The following is a 9,113-nucleotide window of genomic DNA, read 5'->3' on the forward strand; positions in this document are numbered from 1 at the left end:
CATGCTTCTCTGAAAGAAGGGATTAATGCCAAATTTGGTGCTTATACCACAAATTCCACTATTATTCTAATGACCAGCTCCACTACAAACTAACTCCAGAACACTTCTTCTACTCATCATCATCGACTTCCAGTTTCAGGATGATCCTCTGTGAGGACTCCATCCATCTTTAAAACTTGGCTTTATTGTTCAAGACCGACATTTTCTGGTGTACACTTGAAACAAACTAAGTGATTACCACCTTGAACAGTATATAAATTAAACAGAGTAATGACTAAATTATTTCTTTACTGCTTTTCTTCTCATTCTGTTAGTCTTTAGGACATTTCTTTAGCATGTTTGATTATCAGCTTGAGTTGCTGCAAGTTGTTTTGCTTTACTGTCTTTTTTCTTTATTTGCAAAGAATAAGGTGTTTAAAAATAAATCAGTTTCAAATTGTTTTCTTTTTATCTGTTTTATGTGTCAGGCTCATTGTCTATGTTCATTGAATAAACTTCTGAGTGAAACTGAACAGCTTGATTTGTCACTTTCATTTCTAACTTAATGGATGGTCAGGCAGCGATACAGGCAGAAATAACTCGGAAAGAAGGATGGTGTCCATCCAGGGAATCTTCTTCTGACTGCTCCCTTGGTGTGCTTTAGCTAATGTTCTTCCTTGATCTGACATTTATTTAAGGATGTTTGTCCTGGATCGCAGGGCATTCATGGTGGGTGAGCCCATTAAAGAGGTGAGCCCAACTTCTATGTCTGTTCTGATTTGTGTTTCTCTCTTTTTTCTCCAGCGATCTGTGAATAGAGTCAGACACTAAAGGACTTCTCCAGCACTCGATAGACATCTGACTCCAGGACTCCAAATAGGTAAGTCAAAATGTGTAAAACTGTTCATTTACGTCTTTAACCGTATGTAACCATATTTATCATTTTTGATCAACTCTTTTCTTGTCTTATAAGACCCCTATCTCATTAGTATGAACCAAACTATTCTTAGGAACCCACAGGATATGATTTGGTGAATGTTTTCTGCCCTGCAGTTCATCATCATTTCACTTGGGGCAGTAGAGGAGCTTTTCCTGCTCTTTTCAAAATGGCTGCTTCCATGAAATCTTCATAGCACTTTCGGTGGGAAAACTTTTGCTAAGTTATGAAGAAACTAACTTAATATTTTTTATTTTTTTTTAAGCAACTACTTGCTGTATTGATATAAAGCAATATTTTGTGATTATTAATTCTGTATAATGTAGTTAAACTACATTCAAAATGTGGATCACATTTGAAACAATGTTTTTTTTTTAACACTCATGCCAATATATCTGAAACTAGGCTGAGCAAACATATAATTTACACTATCTATATGTTATTTAAATATATATATATATATATATTTGTGGATTAAAGGGTTAGAAAATCACCTTAATTCCAAAATAATTGAATTTTCTGTCAATTCTTTGATGTATTGGGCTTTACACTCTTCACACCTGGTATCCACATGTATAAACATCACTTTTTTGTTACTACAGTAGTTAATGCTGCTTAACGGGGCTCTGTGGCTATGTGGTTAGCTCAAATATAAGCTTGGGACTCAAGAGGATAAATATGTCTAATTCAGGTTTTTCTTGTAAAAAAATGAGTAAAACTTGTCAGCAAATGTTCAAAGTAACTACAATTCTTTGAACTAGAAAAAAATTAGAAGCGGGAAAGGTCTTTTACGTAGGATTCCACAATAGGAATTGCGGGGATGGGACGGTATCATTTTTTACCGATGATTCCCCTGCAACTGTGGCTGATATTTGATATTTAAGATACGATATTTAAGTCTCTACAAAACCACAAAGCTTAGGTGTTCTTCTTGTTTCTTCGTTCGACATGCACAAATATCCTTTGACTGCACAATCACACTGTGCTTCATCTTTTAACAAACATGTATCTGAAAGTAACCAGAACAATATGCGTAGATTTTTAACATCAGACCAAAACCGAAACTCAAGTTGTGCAAATGTCGGCCGATACCAATACTGGCACCGATATATCGCTCATCTCTAATTTTCTCTACTATTTAGATTAAAACCTAGTAAACCTTGTAGTTCAGAGCTTAATGCAAAGCATCTCTGTTATATTTATCCATGAACAGGCGAGTATTTGCTGAGTAGCACCCTCAGGGTTGCACTGAAGCTCGAGGCTTCATCTGCAGCACCAACAAATGTTTACTCTCCAGACAATCACCGACACACTTATCAAAATCCATATCAGTTCTGCTGATTTGGTGCAGAAACAGCTCCCTCAGCCAGAGTAGTTCTAATCAAAATCACTTAAAGGAGTAGTCATTATTCAAGATTCAGTGATATGGAATTTTTAATGAAAGCCACTTTAGAAGAAAACGCTTCCACATTACTAACTCATTAGTGATACTAACTGGGAGCCTGTGAAATTGTCATCCTTGAACAGACGTACTTGAAATAATGCAGTAACAAGTCTGACTAACTTCTCCAATAAGTTAAAACCACATATTTAGCTTCTTAAACTGGTGGGCTGCACGGTTATAGAAACCCCCCAATCGGAAGTCATTAGTGAATAGATCCAATTATGGGATTATTTATAGAATTGGTGCAGAGAAAAGGTCTCAAAAATGTATATATAAGAAATCATATAAATATATGAAAAAATATTTGTCAATGTTTTTTATGCTAAATTAAGGGGAGTCTTGGATTAATTAATCTTACAAATTAACAACACACACGTCATGAAGGGGTTAAGACTTCATCCTTTGAGGATAAGGATAAGAAAAATAAGAATTATGTCTCCAGAGTAGACATCATTCTTATTTTTCTTATCCCGCATCCTCAAAGGATTTCATTTCACCCACCCTACATTTCTTTTGTTGTCACACTCGTAATGCCATGAGCAGAAAACTGCTAGATTAGTGATTCAACCCAGATGCTCGGTGTATCAAATAGCACTCTGTAATCACCAGGTCCAAAAGTGTTTCTTACTAGATTGAATTTGGGTGGAATGTGCTCCAAAAAGTCATCACAGAAGTTTTTACTATGCCAATTTTGAACAGAAAGTGTCTGCATTGCAGCTTTATCACAAGAATCCTTTCATGTAGGCGACCTTCAGTTTTTCACCAATCTGCAATAAACACATTTTACTCAGGTTGATCATATTTGTATTTACATCTATTTCGATGGGAAGCGGTGGGACTTTTGATACTGAATTTCCCTTGGGGTGGGGGGGGGGGGCATTGGTCGGTAGACATAATTTTGGCTAATCCATTCGGTTAGAGATTTTACACTTTTATCACTTCTTGTTTTCTGTCGGCGTCCTTCACTGTTCTTCACTAATCACCGTTTGGACTAATAATACTGTGTACCTAGCATCACATTTCTGTGGGCGCTTTAGTACTGAGGCCCCTTTGGGATGTCCTAGTTGACATTGACCTGGCATCAAGAGCAGCTCTATGGAGTAATGTTTGACCATACATTTGGTGAGAGCTTTCACATTTTCAGGATCTTGATCACATGGAAAACAATCTACACCAGCGATAGGCAAGTCCAGGGCCGCAGTGTCTGCATGATTTCCAGATATCCAAATCCTACTCATGATTGGTTGAGGTGTGTCCAGCCAATTAGAACAAGCAAAAGCAGGGTATGTTTGAGGATTGCGGCCCTCGAGGCCTGGAGTTCTCTATCCATGATGATCTACATAGATGATTTTTAAAGCTCTTTATGAAATCTGCGGTATTTCTTTCCAATTTTTTTTATTCTGAAAGTATTTCTCAAAGTACAATGGTTTTGAGAAATACTTCACTTTTAATGTAAATCACAATCACAAGGGTTACTAGAAGCTTTAATCATCGTCACCATCACTGATATGATGTTTGATGAACAACATTTCAATGATTTCTCATCGGTCTTAGATGCTCAGAAGTAACACAGATGATGAAGAATTCAAAAGACATAGTAGTTGACTTGTTTGCATGTTCTTCATGCTATGGTTATGTTTCATGATGCTAAAAACGGTTATGATACTGAAGTGTGCAAATATTTAGTCTCATATTGTCATTTATTCCTTTATTATGAGGTACCTTAAGATGCATGACCGTTCCTCTTCCAGTTAAATGCATTTTTCCCAAAAGTGCAACTTCTATAAGATTTTTTTTTTGATTCTGCGACTTATATGGGAGAGGAACTTATAGCGCTGAAAATACTGTATTTGGAAAGAAAGAAGAAAAGACAGATAGACAGACAAAAGAAACAACAAACGGTAAGAAGGGAGGGTTTATGGTTTTGTAGCTGCATTTTTTCATAAAGGGCAACAGTGACACCGAATGACCTGGAAGGTGTCAGAAACATCTAACCACCACGCATAAGTGCACCACTTCACTGCCAAGGTTGGATGTTTCTAGTCACACCTAATGAGTCTGGTTATGTTTTTCCTCATTTGCCTTTCATGTCTCCTTTTCAGTGGATGTATTCTGGGAAAACAAGGCAATGGAGAGGAAGAAAAAAAACTGTGACCGGTTGAAAATGAATGTGATTATGCAGTGGAAAGGACTGTGCTGAACAATGTGTGGAAAGAAATTGTCTCTCTGTGCTTCCTTGCTGCCTTGAGGCATAACACAATTAGACTTTAGATTGTTTTTCCTCTTCTTCTGCCCATCTGATTTCTGCTTCTGCCAAACTATTCTCTTTCATCTGCTTTATTCCTCTGTATTGTCATAATGTAGCAGACCCTGAGTGCTCTCACAGATCACTGGTACAGCTTATCAGTGAAGTGGTGCCGCTTCAAATTAGGTCCTTTAATTTAGTCTCTCTACATTCATTCTCAGCATTACACTTTCAGGGGAAAAGGCTGCAGCAGTGGAAGGGAAAGATAAATATACTCTAGGTGAACGAACCCAGAGTAGAACATGCAAACAGAATGCTGGACTTTCTATTTGAGGCAAAAAAAGTATGTATTTACTGTTTTGAATAGTCATTTAGTTTTTTATCCAAGTTCAGTAGTATTGAAAACACAAATCAAGAGACTTAACAGATGTGAGTTAAATCCACAACAGAATCTATGATACACTAAGAGAAAATGATTGCACCCAATCTGTGGATTATTGTTGGATAACATGTTATAATAGTACCTGATTGAAAGAAAGAGAATAAACTAATTTCTGTCTTAAAATGATCACTCTTAACACATTTAGCTCATTTTTACTGTAGCTTTCTTCAGCTAAATAATTTACCAAAATCATTTCTTCTACAGCACTGGATGAGTAATTGCGTGTTTAGAATCATTTGTGTCATTTTTCCTTTTATCGTCCATATTGTATGAGCTCATTTTTTAAGAAAACATCAAGAAACGCAGTGGAATTAGACAATAACGTGAGCATGTACGCCGTATTTCCACTGGAACTTTGTAAGCTTTGGGGCATAAATAATTTACTCCTTAACTTAGATGAACAACTTCAGAGTTGCATGAAATTTTCATGTTTCTCTGGAAAAGCACGTCACATATTACAGTGTGTAAGGTCTAAGCTGAAACTACACGTAAACAGTGAGACTGAACTGTACAAGTGGAGTGTTTTCTCTTTTCTTTGCACTGTCACGGAGCGTCTGTGTTTCAGGTTCCTCCTGACCAAAACAGCCATCTCACAGCGTGACGGACTGTCACGCTCTTTCTTTATCCACCATATTTTCAGCACTATTTGCCGCACCATCAGTGGATGGTCTATTTTTTAACCTATGCCATTTATGAGAAACACCAGGCTACAAGGGGCATTAAGTGAGACAAAAGAGTCAGATAATTCCGTCAAACTGCGTTCACAGTAGCTCTAGAACGTGTTTGTAACACGTTAGCAACATTATTTACCAGCGTATTCACAAAATCTGTAAGTCCCAACCTTGTTTGTAACATGCAACTTGGGCTGCCACGATTCATCGACGACTAATCGGCTATTAAAATAGTTGACAACTAATTTAATAGTCAATTAGTCGTTACTTTATATTATATGGAGTCAAAGTGTTACAGTTGAAATGGCATTATTGTAGCTTTCTAGATTATTTTGGCATTTATTTAGGGTTTTTTTTAGGCTATTTTGAAGTTTAGCTAACATTTCAGCTACACGTTAGCTATTTTGGCTAATTTCTGAATTTTTCTGTTTTTAGGCTAATCTGGAGTTTAGCTAATATTTTAGCTACATGCTATCAATTTTGGCTAATTTAGGATTTTTTCATTTTTTTGCCTATTCTGGAGTCTAGCTAAGCTAGCGGTTTTGGCTAACTTAGGCTTTTTTTCAGTTTTTAGGCTATTTTGGAGTTTAGCTAATATTATAGCTGGCTATCAGCTTCAGCATTTTCAGCTATCAACTTCAGTGTTTTTAGCTATCTATTTCCGAATCTTCAGCATCTTATGCGGCCAAATTCCACTTACAGCGTTCACACTAGCATTATAGCAGGTAATGCTATATATGTAGTTAATAAATATGTTAAAAAGTTTCGGTTTCAAAGTTTTAAAGATGTTCTTTTAGAATGTTAAATAAATGTTTATCCTATTCGACCAGCGACCGAAGGTGTGTTTTGGATTTTGACCCCCCATGCCATTGAGTTTGACACCCCTGCTTAGCCATATTAACATGTTCACAATAACTCCCAGTCTACAGCTAAGGATTAAAAATGAAGGTGTCTTATTTATCACAAAATACGGTACCATTATCTGGGTACTTTACCTCTGTACAAGTTTAAGTTTCAAATAAACAATTTTAAAAAATAAAAAATGAATTTCAGATTTGCTTTATGACTCCAGGAATGCTTTATTGACTTTAAATTTACTGAGGTTGTCTTTGTATTGTACTTCATAGGAGACAGTACAGTTAATGAGTACATGAATGCTCGTATGGATGGTTCATCATCTTCTGGTGGTATAATCAGCTAACCTTAATTAAAAATAATCTATTTGTGGTCAGAACTGAATATTGTAACACTCTTGTCCGACAGACCTTCAGATAAATGTGGCAGATACTGCAGAACCATCGTCTCTATCTATAACTATGACATTTTATGATAAATTATGTTCATGCTTTGGTTCTAAATGAAAAACAGAGACATATTGTCCGCTGTGTTACTCAAACTTTAAAGCGAGCTGTTAAAGCCTCATATACAGCAGCCAGATTCTGTCTTTGAAGTGAATTGTTTATTGCTCTAGTGTATGTGCCGTTGTAAAGTAAATGATGATGTTGGAGGGCTTCTCTTCACATCACTGTAGATATTGGTACCTACAGGGTCTGTCGGTGCCAAACCAACACAGCAAAGAAATCCAGCCTTTCTCCAAGCGTCACTGCATAAGCAGCAGAACATAGAATGTATCTTTGATTTGCATCAGCAGGAATATCGTGTTCTTATACCAGTAAATCACTATTAGTACGTATTGACCCGCATCAGCCTTCTATGTAATTGTATTCAAGAGCATTTTGAATATTTTTAATTGTATTTTTTCTTGTTTGTTCCCTCTTGTTTTCTTTTATTATTATATATATTTTTTCGGCCTGGAGCATAAACACCAGCACTGGGAATAGAAGTAGATTAATTTGACACACAGAATGTCAGCTTGGAGGACTCAAGCACAAGCAGCAGTCATGAATCACGATAACTTGTTGAAATGAAATGATTTCTGGGTAATTACTTTTTCAATACACCGGCAAAGCAGTCAGAATGAAATCCAAGTGAATTTGACATTTGTGGGGGGGGGGAGGGAAAAAAGGGGAAAGAAATAATCCATCTGCTGGAAAACATTAAACCAACAAGTGTGGATCAGATCCAGATTAACTCAAGTGCATTAGCACACATAGTGAAGACATTTCAAACAATGTCATGATTATAATAGGCGATGTTTTGTTCCCGATAATACTTTAAGCTTTGTAAATGATAGTTGAAGTTATTTCATAATGTGAATGTGACTGCGCTGAGACGCATTCAATGAGGATTTTATTTTTTGGTGTAATTGTAAGATCTTTCACTATATGACATAACTCTTCTTGCTTATGTAATGTTTACAGGGAGTGGAAAAATCTATAGAAGGAGGTCAATATGAAGAAAGACATGGAGTCTGCTTGCTGATGTCTACTGAGAAGCTGAGCTGAAGTAAATGTGATGTTTTTTTGATGATTGTAGGCTCTAGAAACAACTGCTGCAAAAAGCTGTGAAGTCGGGCTGGTGCTCCACTCCGAGCAGATTTCAGGCTAGCTATGGGCTACCGCAGCGCACTACATGACATTATGATGATACGTTATTAAAATGTCACTGTAATGATACAAATTTTCCCTGACATTCAGCAGTATCTCATGAATTGAACTGATAAAACATTTCTACACGGGTAGGGTGGAAATATTAGACATAAATCAGTCAGTAAAAGCTCTGAGGATTGGTAGCATGCAATTATAATCTACTTGAGATTGTCAGATTTTGTAAAGCCTTTCTGCGCACGTCCTCGTCAGAGCAGTTGGACTTGTATAGAGGGTGGGATGTGTCAGACAAACGAAAAGGCTGAGGACTCTCTCAAAGCGGCGATGTGTCAGTGGAGCTGTTGTTTGGGACTAATGGTAAAAACGAAAGCGGAGAAAAGCTTTCAGACATGTTACCATGATGCTGCTTTATCTCCTGGACCGTAGACAGCTGCGACCTAAGGAAGAGTCCCTTTGTTCTTTATATACTTTCTACACATCTAAATTTAGCTGCCAAACACAAAAAAGGTTTAAAAGTATCCCCGGCTTTGTCTTTAGAAGTGGTATTAGTGGGCCGTTGAGCCAACTTAGTCCTTAACCTCTATAGCCGGCTTTGGATTCAAATCAGCTTTTTGAGTGGAGTAACCATAGCAACCGTTTACTTACTGTAACCGCAGCGCAGCCTTTGCAGTCTGGGATACAGACCAATTGATTGTCTGAAGGTGTGTTTCCATAAAAGCAAAAGGTTTTCATCCATGCAACACTCATTTCCAGAGTAATGATGTGCAGATTTCTGTCATTAATGACTTCAGTGCCGGGTTTCTCATCGCTTTCATCTTTGTGAGTCCTGACATTTACAGAATATCTGTGTTTAAATAACAAAAACACAAATAATTGTCAAAAATATAT

At 36.9% G+C, this 9,113-nt stretch overlaps 1 protein-coding gene across 2 annotated transcripts in view; it reads left to right on the top strand.

The window, feature by feature from the left end:
- lingo2 (leucine rich repeat and Ig domain containing 2) overlaps positions 1-9,113 on the top strand; it is a 302,849-nt gene that overhangs the window by 90,845 nt on the left and 202,891 nt on the right. For both annotated transcript variants that reach the window (XM_024283721.2, XM_024283722.2), the window contains one exon: positions 784-859. The gene's annotated coding sequence lies outside the window, so the exon portion shown is untranslated. The remainder of the gene's footprint in view (positions 1-783; positions 860-9,113) is intronic.

This window comes from Oryzias melastigma, linkage group LG10 (assembly GCF_002922805.2).
Source record: "Oryzias melastigma strain HK-1 linkage group LG10, ASM292280v2, whole genome shotgun sequence".
NCBI classification, from domain to species: domain Eukaryota; kingdom Metazoa; phylum Chordata; class Actinopteri; order Beloniformes; family Adrianichthyidae; genus Oryzias; species Oryzias melastigma.